This window comes from Chiloscyllium plagiosum, unplaced genomic scaffold, assembly GCF_037043375.1.
Source record: "Chiloscyllium plagiosum isolate Xiang-an unplaced genomic scaffold, Cpla_swu_hap1 HiC_scaffold_37, whole genome shotgun sequence".
Classification (NCBI taxonomy): domain Eukaryota; kingdom Metazoa; phylum Chordata; class Chondrichthyes; order Orectolobiformes; family Hemiscylliidae; genus Chiloscyllium; species Chiloscyllium plagiosum.
This window is the reverse complement of record NW_028270175.1, coordinates 31,911,468-31,928,954: the sequence shown is the minus strand read 5'-3', so window position 1 is coordinate 31,928,954 and position 17,487 is coordinate 31,911,468. Positions and strand designations below refer to the sequence as shown.

Genomic DNA, 17,487 nt, shown 5'->3' with positions numbered 1-17,487 from the left:
CTGCCCACCTTATTCAACATGTACTTCTTGTTTGGGTGCACAGAGAAACTGCCCAATTCTCTGCCTTACTTTTCTTTTGCTCTCTGGACTCGGTGTCCACTGAATCACACTCCATCACCCCACCCCTACCCATCCCCTGTCATAAATACTACCTTTTCCTAGCTACTGTCAGTTCTGAAGAAGGGTCACTGGACTCGAAACATTAACTCTGATTTCTTTTCAGTGACGCTGCCAGATCTGCTGAGTTTCCCCAGAAATTCCTATTTTTGTTGAAGAAGAAAGCCTAGATAGGAGAGAATGGGGACTACGAATGGGTGAAAATGAGTTTGCTGAGAGCAAACCATGTTGTGATAGGACCCGGGTGTGTAGGCACGTTGTAGACATAGAAGCAAGTGTTGAATCCCTAAAATTATTGTACTCTTTATTGAGGTCCTGTTTCTCCTGTTATGACAACAAGACAGCTGCATATTCACATTTAGGGACACCTCTATTGAAAACAACACTGGTGATAAAGCACTGTTTGATAAATAAAAGTTGTTTCATCTGGCAATTAATTAGTTAAGGGCCAGGTGACTAACAAGTAAATCTTGTCCGCAGCTAGACAGGGACTGTCGGATTATTATTGCCAGTGTCTAAAAGAGCTCATTGTTCATCCTTTAGGCTTGTTATCTCACACTATTTTGCATGTAAGGTGACATATTGGTTCAAAAACTTGCTGGAGTGTGCCTAACAGTCATTGGTTTCATTGCTGCTTATGGCACATACTGGTGCAGACAGCATGCTCTATTTACTCCTACTGTAACTGCTCCCTGGGAGGGACTGCATGGTAGAATTGTAACTGTTGTTTCTAGGAACATAGTTTGTTTTGTTTCAAAGCTTTTGATATACGTCTCACTTTTACCCTGAAATATCATTGCCAAGATGTGACCTTGTAAATGTAATGCACATTTACAGTGGCTCTCAGATAGGCAGCGAGATGGTTAAGACATAACAAGTCTGTCAAGTTTCACCTGTTTCCTGTGGCAACAATCTCTAACTAGAGGTTTCACTACGTGTATGAACAACCCTCGTTCAGCTCAAAATGTTTCTAAATCACCTCCCCCCTCCTCATCCACCGAATCGTTTCCAATAACTTGACCTTGCTGAATGCATCGCAGTTAATAGTTACACTTCCTGCAAAATAGTAACAATGTTGTAACAATCTTTAAAAAAATGTATTTGAATCATTCCATACCTCTCCTTCCTTGAGAAAGACTAACGTTTGCTTCAGCTACTCTCCAACAACAAAGAATCAACCATTACTGTTTATCACTCAACAGTGTTAACATCACTGACCCCCCTCCAACCCCCAAACATCAACACTGTGGTCGCCACTGAACAGATTACCTAACTGGATCAGCTTTGTACTGTGGCTGCAAGAGCAGGTATAATGCTGAGAATACTACAGCACTCATCTCTTGACTCCCGAAAGCCTTTCCACCATCAAGACACAAGTCAGGAATGTGATAGAACACTCTCCACTTGACTAGATGAGTGCAGCTCTAACAAAACTCAAGAATCTTAACACCATCCAAGATGGAATATCTCCAATTAGAATTGGAGGTCTACAGCATGAATGCAGGCCCTTTGGCCCAACTTGCTCATGCTGCCCATTTTTCACAATTTAAACTCGTCCCATTTGCCTGCATTTGGTCCATATCCCTCCATACCTATCCCATCCATGTACCTGTCTAAATGTTTCTTAAATGGCAAAATTGTACTCACTTTCACCTCTACCTCTGGCAGTCTTCTAGAGACTCAACAGCCTCTGTGTGGGAAAAAAACACCCCTCTGGGCCCTTTTGTATCTCATCCCTCTCACCTTAAATCTATGCTGTCTAGTTTTAGGTCCTTCTACCATGGGGAAAAGCTGTCTGCTATCTAACTTATCTATGCCTCTATAAGGTCACCCCTCAGTCATTGCTCCAGGGGAAAAGGTCCCAGCATATCCAACCTTGCCTTATAACTAAAACCTTCTGGTCCAGTTTGCATTAAAGTAAATCTTTTCTGCACACTTTCTAGTTGAATAATATGCTTTCAATAGTAGGGTGACCAGAACTGCATGCAGTACTCCAAATGTGGCCTCAACAATGTCTTGTACAGTTGCAATAGTCAATGTTCTGACCAATGAAAGCTAGCTTGCCAAGAGCCTTCTTCACTGCCCTGTCTACCTGTGACTCCATTTTTAAGGACCTATGAACCTCTACCCCGAGATCTCTTTGTTCTATAACATGCCCCAAGGCCCTACCATTAACTGTGTAAGCCCTGACCGGGTTTGCTTTACCAAAATGCACGTGTCTAAATTAAACTCTACCTATCTTTCCTCAGTCCACTGGCCCAAATGATCAAAATCTCACTGCATTCCCAGATAAACTTCTTCACTGTCCACGATACCACCAATCTTGATATCATCTGTAAATTTACTAATCATACCTCCTAAATTCTCATCCAAATCATTATAGAAATGATGACTAGCAGTGGAAAAGCAATCCCTGTGGCACACTGCTGGTCACAGGCCTCCAGTTTGAAAAGCAACCCTCTACCACCACTCTCTTCTACCTTCAAGCCAATTTTGTATCCAATTGGCTACCTCTCTCTGGACCTCGTAAGATTTAACCTTACTCAAAAACCTACCATGTGATACCTTGTCAAAGGCCTTGCTAAATTCCATGTTTACAACGTCTACCGCACTGCCCTCATCTATTTTCTTGATTGGTTAGAAACCCCATCCAACACATTGAACATTTCACCCTTCATCACCTATGCATTGTGACAGCAGTATGAACCAGTGATAAGATGCCCTGTAGCAATTCTTCCTTCCCCATCATCTTCCAAACTCAAAGCTGCTGCCATCTAGAAGGACAAGGGCAGGAGATATATTGGAACACCACTACCTGCAAGTTCTCTTTCAGGGCATACCAGGGAATATGTGGCTGTCCTTCCACTGCCACAGGGTTAAAATCCTTCTGTACAATCACATGTCCATTTACACCAGAAGGGCTGAGTGGTTCAAGATGGTGGCTCACCATCACCTGTTTACGGACAATTAAATATGATCTTATCATCGAGACTCAAATCCAAAGAATGGATAGAAAAGGGATGAAATGTTGAGTGTGGACTTCTTCATGAGGTGGATAAGAAACTAGTTCTGAAAGGTAGAAGGAATGAGAACTCCAACTTCTTGTCTGCAAGCACTGGGTCGAGCAAAGACATTTGTATGCTTAGGGGATGGGCTCGGAGTAGTCAATGATATGGAAGAGAGGTCACACAGGAAAGTTTTGGCTCAGAGGGCAGAAGAAATATGCAGAAAAAGTAATGTCATTTGAGATCAAGTTATTGATTCGAAAATGTTGGGTTTGGGCCTGAGGAGGTGGAGGCTGTTACAGCCAATCATCTCCTAAAATCAGTCATTAGTTCGCCAAGCAGCAGGGACTACATTGGATTTTGAATTTCATTTCCACGGGAAAATACCTCCCTTCAGTCTCACCCAGCTTATAAGTAATTTATACTGACGAGAACTATATTATTTAGACATGGGTCTTCTGGTCAATGTAATGTTACGATCAACGCTACACAAAGCATCAGGAGAACTGCAATAATATCAGAGTGTTTTGAATATATCAGTTGCAATGAAACGACACTCATGCTCATTTTAAACATTGCCTCTACTCCACATTTTCCAAGTTATTTCATATTTACAGCATTGGCAATTTAACTTTTTTCTATTTTATTCCCATTCTTTCGCCTTTTATATTATATGAACTTTGCATTATGGCTAGTTTTGCAATAATGACTTTAGTATTTATTATAAATCAGTTTAACAAGCTGAGGTAATTCATTATGAGCTGAACGATTCTTTACTTGCTTTTATCTCCTCTTCTCTCTCAGGTGCTGACTTATGCTGGGATACAGTTCAGCAAGCTTAGTGGGGCGATGACTTCAGGTGAACACTGAACAGTGGTGGGGCTGTTCAAACATCATAGACTTCACTGCCAGCCTATCCCTGTCCTCATGACTGTATCTTCTAACAATTGTTGGATAGTCGTGAAAAGACAAATATTATAGCCATGTGAAATACATTAGAAGAAATTACAGGAAAGACTGAAATAGATGGTGGGACAAATAGATGAGTTTGTCAATTTAGGACAAAATACAACAAAAGATGGTAGACGTGACACAGACATTGGAGAGATAGAGATGTGTAAAGATGAAGCATGTGTTCACTACATAAACATTCAAGCAAAATACTTATAAGATGCTACATTCTATTCACTGTCCTGAATATCTCAAAACCCTGGGCACTAAGATCAGTGGAAGAAATTAGCAGCTTGTGAAAAGTGGAAGAAAGATGTATACTTAAAAATTCCATACGTAGACTGTAAAACAAATGAAGAAGGACTTGAAATGGTAAGACCAAAACAAACTCTAAAATGTGACATCCAGGAAAGAATACAACAGCATTCTAGCCTTTGATTAGTGCTGAGAAGCTATAAAGATCCTTCCCACAAGGCAAAGTGGAGAGCTGCAATGTCAAGCTAATACGCGTTGGCCAAAGGTCAAGCAGAGCACATTCAGCAAGCTATATCAGAAGATGACTAGCTGCAACAGCTCAAGAAATCCTCATCTGTGGGCAAGTATCCAACATGTCCCCATGACATCATGTTCTTTTTGGAGGAGAAAGTGAGGACTGCAGATGCTGGAGATCAGAGCTGAAAATGTGTTGCTGGAAATGCGCAGCAGGTCAGGCAGCATCCAGGGAAAAGCGCAGCAGGACTGGAGATCAGAGCTGAAAATGTGTTGCTGGAAAAGCGCAGCAGGACTGGAGATCAGAGCTGAAAATGTGTTGCTGGAAAAGCGCAGCAGGAGCTGGAGATCAAGCTGGAACCCTTAATTCCTGAAGAAGGGCTCATGCCCGAAACGTTGATTCTCCTGCTCCTTGGATGCTGCCTGACCTGCTGCACTTTTCCAGCAACACATTTTCAGATCATGTTCTTTTTGGTAACTCAGAGACAACTAGGACTATCCAGGAATGTAGTCATCGAAGGTAAACAAAATCATATTTCACCAAATTACACATCAAGGGATGCCAGACTGTATACAAATACAAATGGGCACAGAAAAACCGAGAGGCTGGTGCATAAATCTATTTATTGATCTGGTATAAGGACATTGATTAACTAATACAGACATGGGAAACCCAACAAATCCATCAACCTCAACTATTGAGAGAATCTTTCCTTCCACATACAATTCCTTCTGAGCTATGATGTTTTCCATAACATAAGAACATAAGAAGTAGGAGCAGGAGTAGGCCATCTGGCCCACTGAGCCTGCTCCGCCAGTCAGTACAATCATGACTGGTCTTTTTTGTGGACTCAAGCTCCACATACCTGCCTGCTCACCAGAACCCTTAATTCCTTTACTATTCAAAAAAATCCATCTATCTTTGCCTTAAAACATTCAACTAGATAGCCTCAATTTCTTCACTGGACAGGGAATTCCACAGATTCACAACCCTTTGAGTGAAGAAGTTTCCCCTCAATTCATTCTTAAATCTGCTCCTCCTTATTTTGGGAATATGCCTCCTAGTTCTAGTTTCATCCGCCAATGGAAACAACCTCCCTGCTTCTATTTTATCAATTCACTTCATAATTTTATATGTTTCCATAAGATTGCCCCCCATTCTTCCAAATTCCAATGAGTATAGTCCAAGTCTACTCATCTCTTGTCCAACCCTGACAATTATGGAATCAACCTAGTGAACCTCCTCTACATTGCCAGTACATACTTTCTCAAGCAAGGAGACCACATTTGTAAACAGTACTCCAGGCGTGGCCTCACCAGCACCCTATGCAGCTGCAGCATAACCTCTATTTTTAAACTCCAACTGACTAGCAATGAAGGGCAATATTCCATTTGCCTTAATTACTTGCTGCACCTGCAAACCAACTTTTTGTGATTCATGCACAAGGTCACCCAGGTCTCTCTGCACACCAGCATGCTGCAACTTTTCACCATTTAAATAATAGTCCATTTTGCTGTTATTCCTTTAAAAATGGATGACCTCATACTTAGCAAATTGTACTCCTTCTGACAGGTTTTTGCTCACTCATCCACTTTATCCCTCTGCAGACTTTCCGTGTCATCTGCATACTTTGCTCTACCACTCAGTTTAGTGTCATCTTCAACATTTGATACACCACAATTGGTCCCAACTCTAAATCATCTATGTAAATTGTAAACAATTGCGGTCCCAACATTGATCCCTGAGGCACATGACTAGACACTGATCACCAACCAGAAAATCACTCATTTATCCCCATTCTTTGTTTTCTGTTAGTTAACTTATCTTTTATCCATGCTAATACATTGCCCATAACATTGTGCACCTTTATCTTAGGCAGCAGCCTTTCGTGCAGTGCCTTGTTGAATATCTTCTTGAAATCTAGATACACCACATCCACTGGTTCCCCATTGTCCAACATGCTGGTCATGTCCTCAAAGAATTCCAGGAAATTAGTTAAACATAACCTGTCTCTCATGAACCCATGCTGTATCTGCCTGATATTTGTCGGAACCTTTGCTATCTGTTTTTTATATTCTGAACTAGTTTACTCTCATAATCCATTTGACTTTTCTTTACAGTTTTCTTCGTGGCTTTGCGTTGACCTCTAAAAATTTCCCAATCCCCTAATTTCCCTCTAATCTTTGCCACTTTCTGTGCATTTGCTTTCAAAGACAAGATTACATCTAATGTCTATTTCACAAAATTCCCTTTTGCATTACAATGTGTAACTGTGATTAACATATTCACCACTATGTTCAGTACATCTGGTGTACCTCAACAAATTGTGTGTGTCAATGGTCTGCAGTATATTAATGCACCATTCTGAGACATGAGCAGGAAATGTGATATTCAACATGTTATCTCATCTACTCACTACCCTCAGTTAAATCGTCTTGCAAAATGCAATGGCTGTACTGTGATCATTAAATGTAAAGCAACTGGACAAGGTTTTCAAATAATTATGTTAATTCTATGTGCTACTTCTCTAGGCATTGGTTTACGATCACTAGCAACTCTCACAATTTGGAGGCAAACCCATGCAGTTGTTCCTATCCAAACCCTCTCCAAGCAATTGTAGAGTCCAACATGTTGTTGGAAAGAAGAGAGAAAATAATACAAGAGCATGGTCAATGAGTACGCAAACAGGTGTACTAAACTGGAACAGGACAAATGTATGAGTTCAACAATTTCATACAAACATGAATTCATGTAAAGAAACTAGTTGTAGTGCCCACTGTAGGTTGCATTGTAATAATGATTGTCAAGTCCTATGTAAAAAAAATGTCATATCCAAGTTGCATATCGTAAACCACTCACCACACAGGATCATGGCTCTGATACTGACAATAAACCTAATATGAGACAACAACGACACATCTACAATAAATGATACACATTCATCCTTGATGAAATATAGCTCACGCAGAATGAAGCTACACCGTCACATCGTGATAACTGTACAAAGATCTGGTTGTGTCGTATGCTCGTCAAGATATTATCTGAGTCTATAGGTATATCTATTATCATCCTATATTCTATATTCATGTTTATTGAAAAACAGGCTCCCATTCTTTAAATGGAAAAGTGTGGGACTTTGCATTGTGGCATAGATTTCAGATAAAACAGATCTGTACCTTTAAAACCCTTACATGACATCATGACCTGTGATGTTCCAGTACAAAGCTTACCTTCAATAACACTCTCTGTATCATGGAATGATTCAGCTTATGTGTGTGTAACATCAGTAAGCACAGAACCTAAACTATGGGTTGAAGTCTGTGATATTGCAAATATTTAGTAATGTAAATAAACTTGAAGATACCGGCAGTCTCCAGGTTGCAAAGGACTTCTGTTCTTGAATCTGTTCACATGTCAGTTTGTACACAAATCGGAAGGAGATAGTGAGGACTGCACATGCTGAAGACTCAGAGTCGATAAAGTATGGTGCTGGATAAAGCACAGCAGACCAGGCAGCACCTGAGGAGCAGGAGAGTCGACGTAATGGGCAAGACCTTCATCAGGACACAAGTCAGAACACAATGCAGGACAATGGAAAATAGCTGTTTGTGAGTATGTGGAAACAGTTATATATTGGATCTTTAAAATTAACATTAATGCACTTCTATAGGGGATCATGTTTGGAAGTACAAGTGCTCATAATTCAGATATTTGTAAATGGGGGTAAAATGGTTTGTAAAAACCCTCTGTATCTGAATTGTCAACCACCCAGTTTCGTGGTATATATTGTACAGGCTAATGTGGTAAACCACAAAATGCACCCTGACTCTGAGTACAAACATGGGTAAACCACTCCCAATTCGCAATTTAAATCCAAATAGTAATACATCATTTCAAAATGAATTTATCTAACAAATCCATTGTATTAAAATATCAGTAAAATGATTTACCTTAAGAAACCAGTACACCCACATCAAGTACTTCTCCATTTGTAATTTTTCTATTTTTAGCTTGCAGTATTTTCTTAACTCAGTCCTGTACTGGTAATGTCTGAAACATTAAACTGGGATTTTTCTTTTAAGTTTGAGAGCAATTTGGCAGCTAATCGTAAGGTCGCAATTAGGAGGCACCAATTAGGAAGCACACACAATTAGTCTATGCGGTGAATTTGCATTTGCAGATACACTGTACATTCTCTTTTGCTCAAAAAGCACACAGTCAATCAGTCAGTGTGACATTCTATAAATTCATACTTTGGAAATAAAACCAGTCTGACTCTAGGTTGGTATACAGACAGACTTGAACCTCACAGCTTTAATGCATTGTCTGAGCTGAGATGACACCTTTATTTTATATACTGATAAAACCTCAAGTTATCTCGGCATTGTGACTTAAAAAGATTCTAGGATTTACATATTAATCAATCCACATTCTAAGTAATTAATAACTTAACAGCCACCTAGGTTTGTCTAATATATTGTACCAGATGTATGACATTTTGATCTTTTACTTATAAATTCTGTGTTCTATGTATCCCGCCCCTGCACTCTGAAAGCTTGTACTTTCAAACAAACCTGTTGGACTATAACCTGGTGTCATGTCATCTTTAACTTTGTCCACCCCCGTCCAAAACCAGCACCTCCACATCATGCAAGTAAATGGTCATGGTAATAAAAATACAAAGTGCTGGAGAAACTCATCAGGTCTGGCAGCATCAGCAGAGAAAGAGAGAAACAGAGTTAATGTTTTGACAAATCACAATCTTGGTGATAGATGGTTATGGGTTTCAAAGCAGAACACAAGATCAAGCCCATTTAAGGTCAGTTTAGATCAACAATGAGGGATTGACTGAGGACACAGTGAATCAAGGCATAAAGTATGTGATGCATTGACAGAAAAATATTGTTTCATTTTTCTGGGTCATAAGCTGGGAGAAGTTTTTATTTAGTCAGGTGTTGATGCAGACAGCATGCAGGTAATTGGAGACATGTCAGAGGAGTGGTAAATCTGGGTATTATATTATGAAAGCTGAGTCCATGCCTACAAATGTTGTTAAGGAGCAATGTGTAATGAAGCAGGAGGAGGGAGCAAATGATAGGTCCTTAAGGAAACCCAGGAGATGAAAACAAAGGGACGCAAAGGAAAACTAGTACTGGAATCACACTGGCTGCCGTGAGACAGGTAGGAATTGAATTTCATGGAGACAGATAATAATGAAGTATGTTAGAGGAATAGGAAACGGTCAGGTGCTTTGAATAGTGTTGATGTGCCAGTGAGCATACAAAGAGATAATCCACCACAGAGACAAAGGAGGTTATTTATAATTTGGTTGTGAGCACTGAGAAAATCTAACTGAGGTAATTAGAAGAGGGAGCTTAGGTGTGTAGTGCTAAAGGATAGCAAAATGTTCCAGAACCTTAAAGAAGCAAGGTAAGTTAATAAGGATTTTTTAAAGTTGAAAATATTCACAATTGTGGTACTTAGCTTGAGTACAGAAGAATATCCAGTTTGAATTTTTGGTCTGTGCTAAGCTCAGGAATTTCTCTGTTGAAGTGGCAGGTAAAGATATTACAATAGTCTTCGAGAGGTGGTTTACAGAAGCATAAAGTCAGCCAGGATTCAGGGTAAGTTAGCTGAATTATTGTCCTGCAACCCTTGCTAGAAAACTTGAGGATGTTATTGCATGGTGAAATATTTGACTAGATTTATTGACTAAGCTGTTGTTGCTGCTTTTCTCAGAGGAGGACTAGGCTTTAAATCGAATTGGAAATGTTTAATTGTGATCAAAACAACTCGAGAATAATGTCATCAATTCACAGCTAAACGGTGTCTGGCACAAGGCTATTGATGTTTGCAAATGGACTTGCACAAAAATGCAGAAACCAAGAAGTGGACTTTGAAATAAGAACAGAAAAACAGGTCAAGCAGCATTTGTGCCAAGAGAAACATTTCAGATCCTTGTCCTTTTGCCAGACTGTATTATGTTTCTGAAAAAGTGGACCTTTCTGTCTGAGTTTCACTTCTGAAAATTAAAACCCAAAATCCATAATTGTTCCAGTTCAGATTAACAGATGAGGTTGGGATACTTGAGGATCAATGAATGGGTCATATCTAAGCAAAATCAATATAGAACAAAACAGAGTTGGGTGAAGGTAAAGGGGAAATAAATAACTGATTGGCCTTCTTGCATTGACTCTTTGATCAGGTTTATGAGATGTGGAAGCTGAGGCACTGCTATTGAGTTGACCTCATTCATGCCTTTTAGGGAAGGAAATCTTTTGTTTTTACATGATCCAGCCTAGAAAAGGTCAGCAAGGCAGTCTATGTGTGGAACTGCAGGAGAGGGGTGAGATACTAAACGAGTATTTTGCACCAATATTTACTGTGGAGGAGGACAAGGAAGCTAGAAATAAATAGTGGGGAAATAAGTAGTGATATCTTGAAAAGTGTCCATATTACAGAGGAGGAGGTGTTGAATGTCATAAAATGCATAAAGGTAGATAAATCCCCAGGACCTGATCAGGTCTTTCTTAGAAGTCCGTGGGAAGCTAGGGAAGTGATTGCTGGGTCCCTTGCAGAGATATTTGTATCATCAATAGTCACAGGTGAGGTTCTGGAAGACTGGAGGTCGGCTAACGTGATGCAACTGTTTAAGAAAGGTGGTAGGAAAAGCCATGTAACTATAGATCGGTGAGCCTGACATCAGTGGTGGGGAAGTTGTAGAGAGGATTCTGAAATATAGGGTTTTTATATAGTTGGAAAGGCAAGGACTGAATAGGGATAGTCAACATGGCTTTGAGTGTGGGAAATCATGTCTCACTAACTTGATTGAGTTTTTTGAAGAAGTAATGAAGGGGATTGATGAGGGCAGAGCGGTGGACATTGTTTATATGGACTTCAGTAAGACCTTCAAAAGGTTCCACATGGGAGACCGGTTAGCAATGTTAGATCTCATGGAATCCAGAGAGAATTAGCCATTTGAATACAAAATTGTCTCAAAGGTAGGTGGTGTGTAAAGGGTTGCTTTTTGGACTGGAGTCCTGTGACCAGTGGGTGTGCTGCAAGGATCAGTGCTGGGTCATTGTTATCAATGTTTTGGATGTGAATATAGGAGATATGGTTAGTAAGTTTGCTGATGACACCAAAATTGACAGAGTAGTGGACAGCAAAAATGGTCATCTCAGAGTACCGATGGCACCTTGATCAGACAGCAGGTGGAATTTAGTTAAGATAAATGAGGTGCTGTAGTTTGATAAGGCAAATCACTTATAACTTAATGATAAGGTTCTGGGGAGTGTTGCCAACAAAGAGACCTTAGGGTGCAGATTCATAGTTCCTTGAAAGCAGAGTCGAAAGTAGATAGGATAGTGAAGAAGGCATTCAATGTGCTTGCCTCTACTGGTCAGTACATTGAGTACAGGAGTTGGGAGATCATATTGTCGCTGCACAAGACACTAATTAGGCCATTTTTGGAATACTGCAGTCAATTCTGGTCTCCCTGCTATAGGAAAGATGTTATGAAACTTAAAAGGGTTCAGAAAAAATTTACAAGGATGTTGCCAGGGTTGGAGGGCTTGAACTATAGGGAGAGGCTAAACAGGCTGGGGCTATTTTCCCAGGAGCCTAGGCTGAGGGGTGACTTTATTTAAGTTTATAAAATCACAAGGAGCATGGGTAGGATGAATAGGAAGGGCTTTGAGGGATATGGGTCAAATGCTGTCAAATGGGACTAGATTAATTTTGGATATCTGGTCAGTATGACGGGTTGGACAGAAAGTCCGTTTTCATGCTGCACATCTTATGATTCAGTCCCAGGGGAAAAAATAATGGTCGGCTCTTAACTGCAATCTGAACTGCAAACTGCAGATTGCTCCAACTTGCAGATCATACTAGTTGAAAGAGGCTAGCAGCCTCCTTTTTGAGGGCAATTTGTGTTGTCTTTACCAGTGATTCTTACATCCAGAGAGTGAAGGCATATTAGTGGAGAAAGAGTTCCTCTTTGTTTTGCAACAAGACCAGTTACCACCTTGTGCAGGTGTGGACTATGGTGATAGCTGCTTCACTTTCTCTAACAGAACCAAGGCCTGCTTGGTTGGTGGTGTTCAGTGGTTGTGACACTGTATCCCAACATGAGGCAACATCTTCAGGAACGGATGGGGGCACCTTATCCACTCTTCTGATCCCTGATGCATTCTTCTGATCCACCTTCCTGATCTCAGATGCAATTCCCTGATTCGTGAGCCACTTCTCTGATTCCTAATGCAATCTTCTGGTCTATTCTCTTGACCCCTGATCCACTCTCCTGATCCATGCCTGATCCACTCTCCTGATCCCTGAAGCACTCCTGATCAATTCATCTGATCCTGGAGCCACTCCAGATCTATGACCCAATCCTGATCTCCTCTCCTGATCTCTGAGCCATTTCTGATTAATTCTCCTGATCCCTGAGCCACTCACCTGATCCATTCCCAATTTATTCTCTTGATACTTAATCCACTCTCTTGATCCCTGATCCACTCTCCTGATCCCTGAGCTACTCTCCTGATCCACTCCCTTGATCCTTGAGCCACACCTGATCCACTCTCCTGGTCCCTGAGCCACTCTCTTGATCTTTGAGTCACTAATCTGATCCATTCTCCTGATCCCTGAGCCACTCCTGATTTATCCTCTTGATCCCTGATCAACTCTCCTGTTCCACTCCCTTGATCCCCGATCCACTAACCTGATCCCTGATCCACTTTCCTGATTCCTGAGCCACTCTCCTGTTCCACTCCTGATCCCTCAGCCACTCCTGATCCACTCTCCTGATCCCTGAGCCACTTTCCTGATTCCTGAGCGTCTCCTGATCTCTGAGCCACTCCTGATCCCTGAGCCACTCTCCTGATCCCTGATCTACTCTCCTGATCCCTGAGCCTCTCCTGATCCCTGAGCCACTCCTGATCCACTCTCCTGATCCCAGAGCCTTTCCTGATCCCTGAGCCACTCCTGATCCACTCTCCTGATCCCTGAGCCTCTCCTGATCCCTGAGCCACTCCTGATCCCCTCTCCTGATCCCTGAGCCACTCTCCTGATCCCTGAGCTATTCCTGATCCCTGAGCCACTCTCCTGATCCCTGAGCCACTTTCCTTATTCCTGAGCCACTTTCCTGATTCCTGATCCACTCTCCTGATCCCTGTTCCACTCCTGATCTGAGCCTCTCCTGATCCCTGAGCCACTCTCCTGATCCCTGAGCCACTTTCCTGATTCCTGAGCCACTTTCCTGATCCCTGATCCATTCTCCTGATCCCTGAGCCACTCCTGATTCCTGAGCCACTTTCCTGATCCCTGATCCACTCTCCTGATCCCTGAGCCACTCCTGATCCACTCTCCTGATCCCTGTTCCACTCCTGATCACTGAGTCTCTCCTGATCCCTGAGCCACTTTCCTGATTCCTGAGCCACTCTCCTGATTCCTGAGCCACTCTCCTGATCCCTGAGCCACTTTCCTGATCTTTGATCCATTCTCCTGATCCCTGTTCCACTCCTGATCCCTGAGCCACTCCTGATCCACTCTCCTGATCCCTGAGCCACTCCTGATCCACTCTCCTGATCCCTGTTCCACTCCTGATCCCTGAGCCTCTCCTGATCCCTGAGCCACTCCTGATCCATTCTCCTGATCCCTGAGCCACTCCTGATCCACTCTCCTGATCCCTGAGCCACTTTCCTGATCTTTGATCCATTGTCCTGATCCCTGAGCCACTCCTGATCCACTCTCCTGATCCCTGAGCCTCTCCTGATCCCTGAGCCACTCCTGATCCACCTACAAGTCAGAGTTTGCGCAGACCGAGTGCGATGACGTAAGCCACCGATGCCTGCGGGGACCGCGTGATGACGTCATCGCGACGTGCCCTTGCTGCAGTTTAAAGCAGATCCGGAGACCCCGTGCATTTGCCAACGCCCGGTGGAGACGGTCGGTTTTCGGGGGAGGGGGTGAGTGTGGGTTATGGAGGGGCGGAGGGAGCGATAGGTGGACGGGCCGGGAGAAGAAAATCAAGGGGGAGGGAAGAGAGGAGAAGAGAGAGCGACAGAGGAGTGGGGCTGAGGGGAAAATGCCCCTCTCCCTCCTTCCCGGGCTGTGCCGCTGAGAGCCGGCCCGGCCCGGCCCCGGGCCTCGCTTCCTGCACCATCCTCTGGGGTTGGCGTCCAGAGCGGGGCGGTGGCGCCCTGGGGGGCGGTGGGGGGAGGAGAGCTGGGGCCGGAGGAGATGGGATCGGTGCGGTACCTGAGGCCTTGCCTCACCGGGTGTCGGTGTCGGAGCCGGTCCCGGGGCAGCGCCCTCCCGGCTCGCTCTCTCTCTCTCTCTCTGATCCTGCCGCCGCGGCGTTTGGAGCCTTGGGGTGGGGCTGTGTGGCCCCGTCCGGGCGCTTCCTGCCCTCAGGGTCTGGGAGGGTGGAGAGAGAGAGAGAGAGAGACACCGCCAAGGGGGATGAAGGGCGACGCCGCTAACTGCTGCATTTACTCGGCTCCCACCGAATGCCGCAGTTTGGAGGTGGTTTCCTTCTCGGAATTCCAGCTCCGAGCTGACCTTAAACAGCATCCTCCATCTCCTCTCTTTTTTTTGTGTGTGGGAGAGGGGCTGGGGAAGTGTCTTACTGAAAACTAAAACAAATGATCAGAAGTGGGTTTCCTGCTTTTAGTGTTGCTCAGAAATACAAACCATTTAAAGAGGAAGTTAAAAGAGTATGATATCTCAATGTTGCTATTTTCCCCTTTTTTTAAGTAAGGCTTATTTTGCAGTTTGGGGAAAATGAAAATGGGGCCAAGCCTGAGGAATAAATTGGCAAACTTTGTCCGTTTGGATGTCACTCAGTGGTCAAATGTTTGCAGATTTCTCATTTTCAGTTGGGGAGTTTTGATCAGGTAGGGTATTGTATAGAAAATGTTCTGTCAGCTGTTTGGGGATTTGACTGCAGTGAGGCTGTACTGCTACTGGAAACAATAGGGCAGTATGAACAGCTCGAGTGTTTTCCATAGAATCAGATATTCTGTACACTCTTTACAGCCTGCAGTAGAGCCTTTCTGTGCAATAGTCTGCTGTCCCTGTCATTGAAATATTCAAAAAGGTATTGCTTCATTAGGCTGATACCCAGTGTTGATGGAAAGTTGCAATATGGAGATTGTATGTTTCCTCTGGTGATTTGCTTCTGAATCACAGATCAACAGTTGTGAAATTGATATGATGAGGAAAGTCATAGTCTGCCATTGGTGAGTGTCACCAAATCACTCAGCAGTATTAGTAAAACATGTTGAATTGTTCTTTTCTTTGATTCCTGCATTGAATCAAATTTTCCTGGGATGTGAATTGTTTGTAGAACTGAGCCAGGTTGACGTGTGCAGTTGGTATGGTGTATGTGTTTCTTGGGCATGAACTGTTTCAGTAACAGGAAGTCTGCAAAACTGCTTCAGCTAATCTGTTGTAATCGTGACTGAATCTGTCTTTGAAAATGGGTTAGGTTTAGTTTTGTTTTTCTAAGTTGATGTTCGCTAGCATTCTAGCCAGAGTCCAGGATTAGATCTGGCTTCCATTTGAAATGGAAACAGGCTACTGCAAATAGTTGAACAGTAATAAAATGAGATTCCAGTTTTTGAGCATCAGATTGACCTTTATCTGACCAAATCATTGATCTGAACCATGACCACTCACTGTCCACAGTTGCTATGTAACTTGCTGAGTATTTTGGTTTATTCATCTTTTCAGCATTTGTTACTATTATTTCACTTGTATTTGAATTTCCTGAGTGTCCTCAGCTAGGAAAGGGGGAAAATGAATCCTGGCAAGACTAAGCCAGAAAGAATGTAGCATCTAAAAATCTAGAATTCTGTATCAACTGTTTTAAGCTTGATCAATTCAAGGGCACGATGATCAAATGTCCTCAGTGACCCAAATTTGAGTTGATCAATGTGGACACCTTTTTAATAATCTGGCAAAACCCATGAGTATAATTGAGAAATTGCCTGTTGATTTAATGTTACATTAGGCGCTCTCCCCCAAGGGAGAATTATGGAATCTTGAATGTGCTGCAGTATTTAGTCCATTATCAGTGTTGTCTCTTGCTTGAGTTGTCTGATAGGACTATTCCACTGTTCTTTCTCTAGTGTTGCAAATTTCCGTTCACTTGTTAAAAAATCTTAACTACTGCATGTAGATACACTTCGGGTAAGGCAACTTCAACCTGTACCTTTTTTGCTCAACAACTTTATTCAAAAGAAAGTCGTGATGTATCAAATTTGTGCCATGGCCAACTTTTTACCCCCTAAAATTAAAGGAAGAATAGATCCCCCCACTTCATAACAGATGCAGATTGCACAATCTGGAAAGGTGGTACTGTGATGCCATGTCCTTGTCTGGTTTTGTGATTATCAAAGCAAAAATGAAATTACTTGCCTTTTTTTTTTGAATTTGGCTTCCTGTGAGGATATATCACTAGTTGTTCAGATCTTTGCTATATCTGAATCTTGGTTCACTGATACATTTGTTGTTTGCAGGATAATAGGATGACTACCTACTTTCAAGTGTTTTGGTTGTAATTTCTAGTGAATGTTGTTTTCTATTGGTTGGACTGTCTCTAATATTAGCGTAGAAATGCAGCATTGATAACATTATAAACTCCAATAACCAAATTTGTTATGCTGGGAGCTGATCTCTGCAAACCAGGCAGCCCTGGGGTAAGTGTTTGAAAATTACCAAAGTTGAGATTTTGTATCATAGTTTCTGTATGACTGCATTGCTGGGATTCTTAAAAATCCTAGTAACTACAGATTCTTTCGGGGTTGGTGGAATTTAATAGTTACCACTTGAATCTAGGCTTTACTTTGACAAGTTGTTTCCCCCTGCCTATCTACCTGACCTCTCCGCCCCAGCTCCCACTCTGGCCTATCACCTTCA

General features: G+C 42.4%; 1 protein-coding gene across 3 annotated transcripts in view; it reads left to right on the top strand.

Annotated features, from left to right (window-relative positions):
* The first annotated feature begins 9,720 nt into the window (after positions 1–9,720).
* Positions 9,721–17,487, top strand: part of cdc42 (cell division cycle 42) — a 30,358-nt gene continuing 22,591 nt past the window's right edge. The window contains exon 1 of one of the 3 annotated variants that reach the window (XM_087980567.1): positions 9,721–9,744. The gene's annotated coding sequence lies outside the window, so the exon portion shown is untranslated. Of the gene's footprint in view, positions 9,745–14,432; positions 14,532–17,487 lie in introns of those variants that run through there. The other 2 variants (XM_043675617.2, XM_043675616.2) reach the window with 2 other exon arrangements.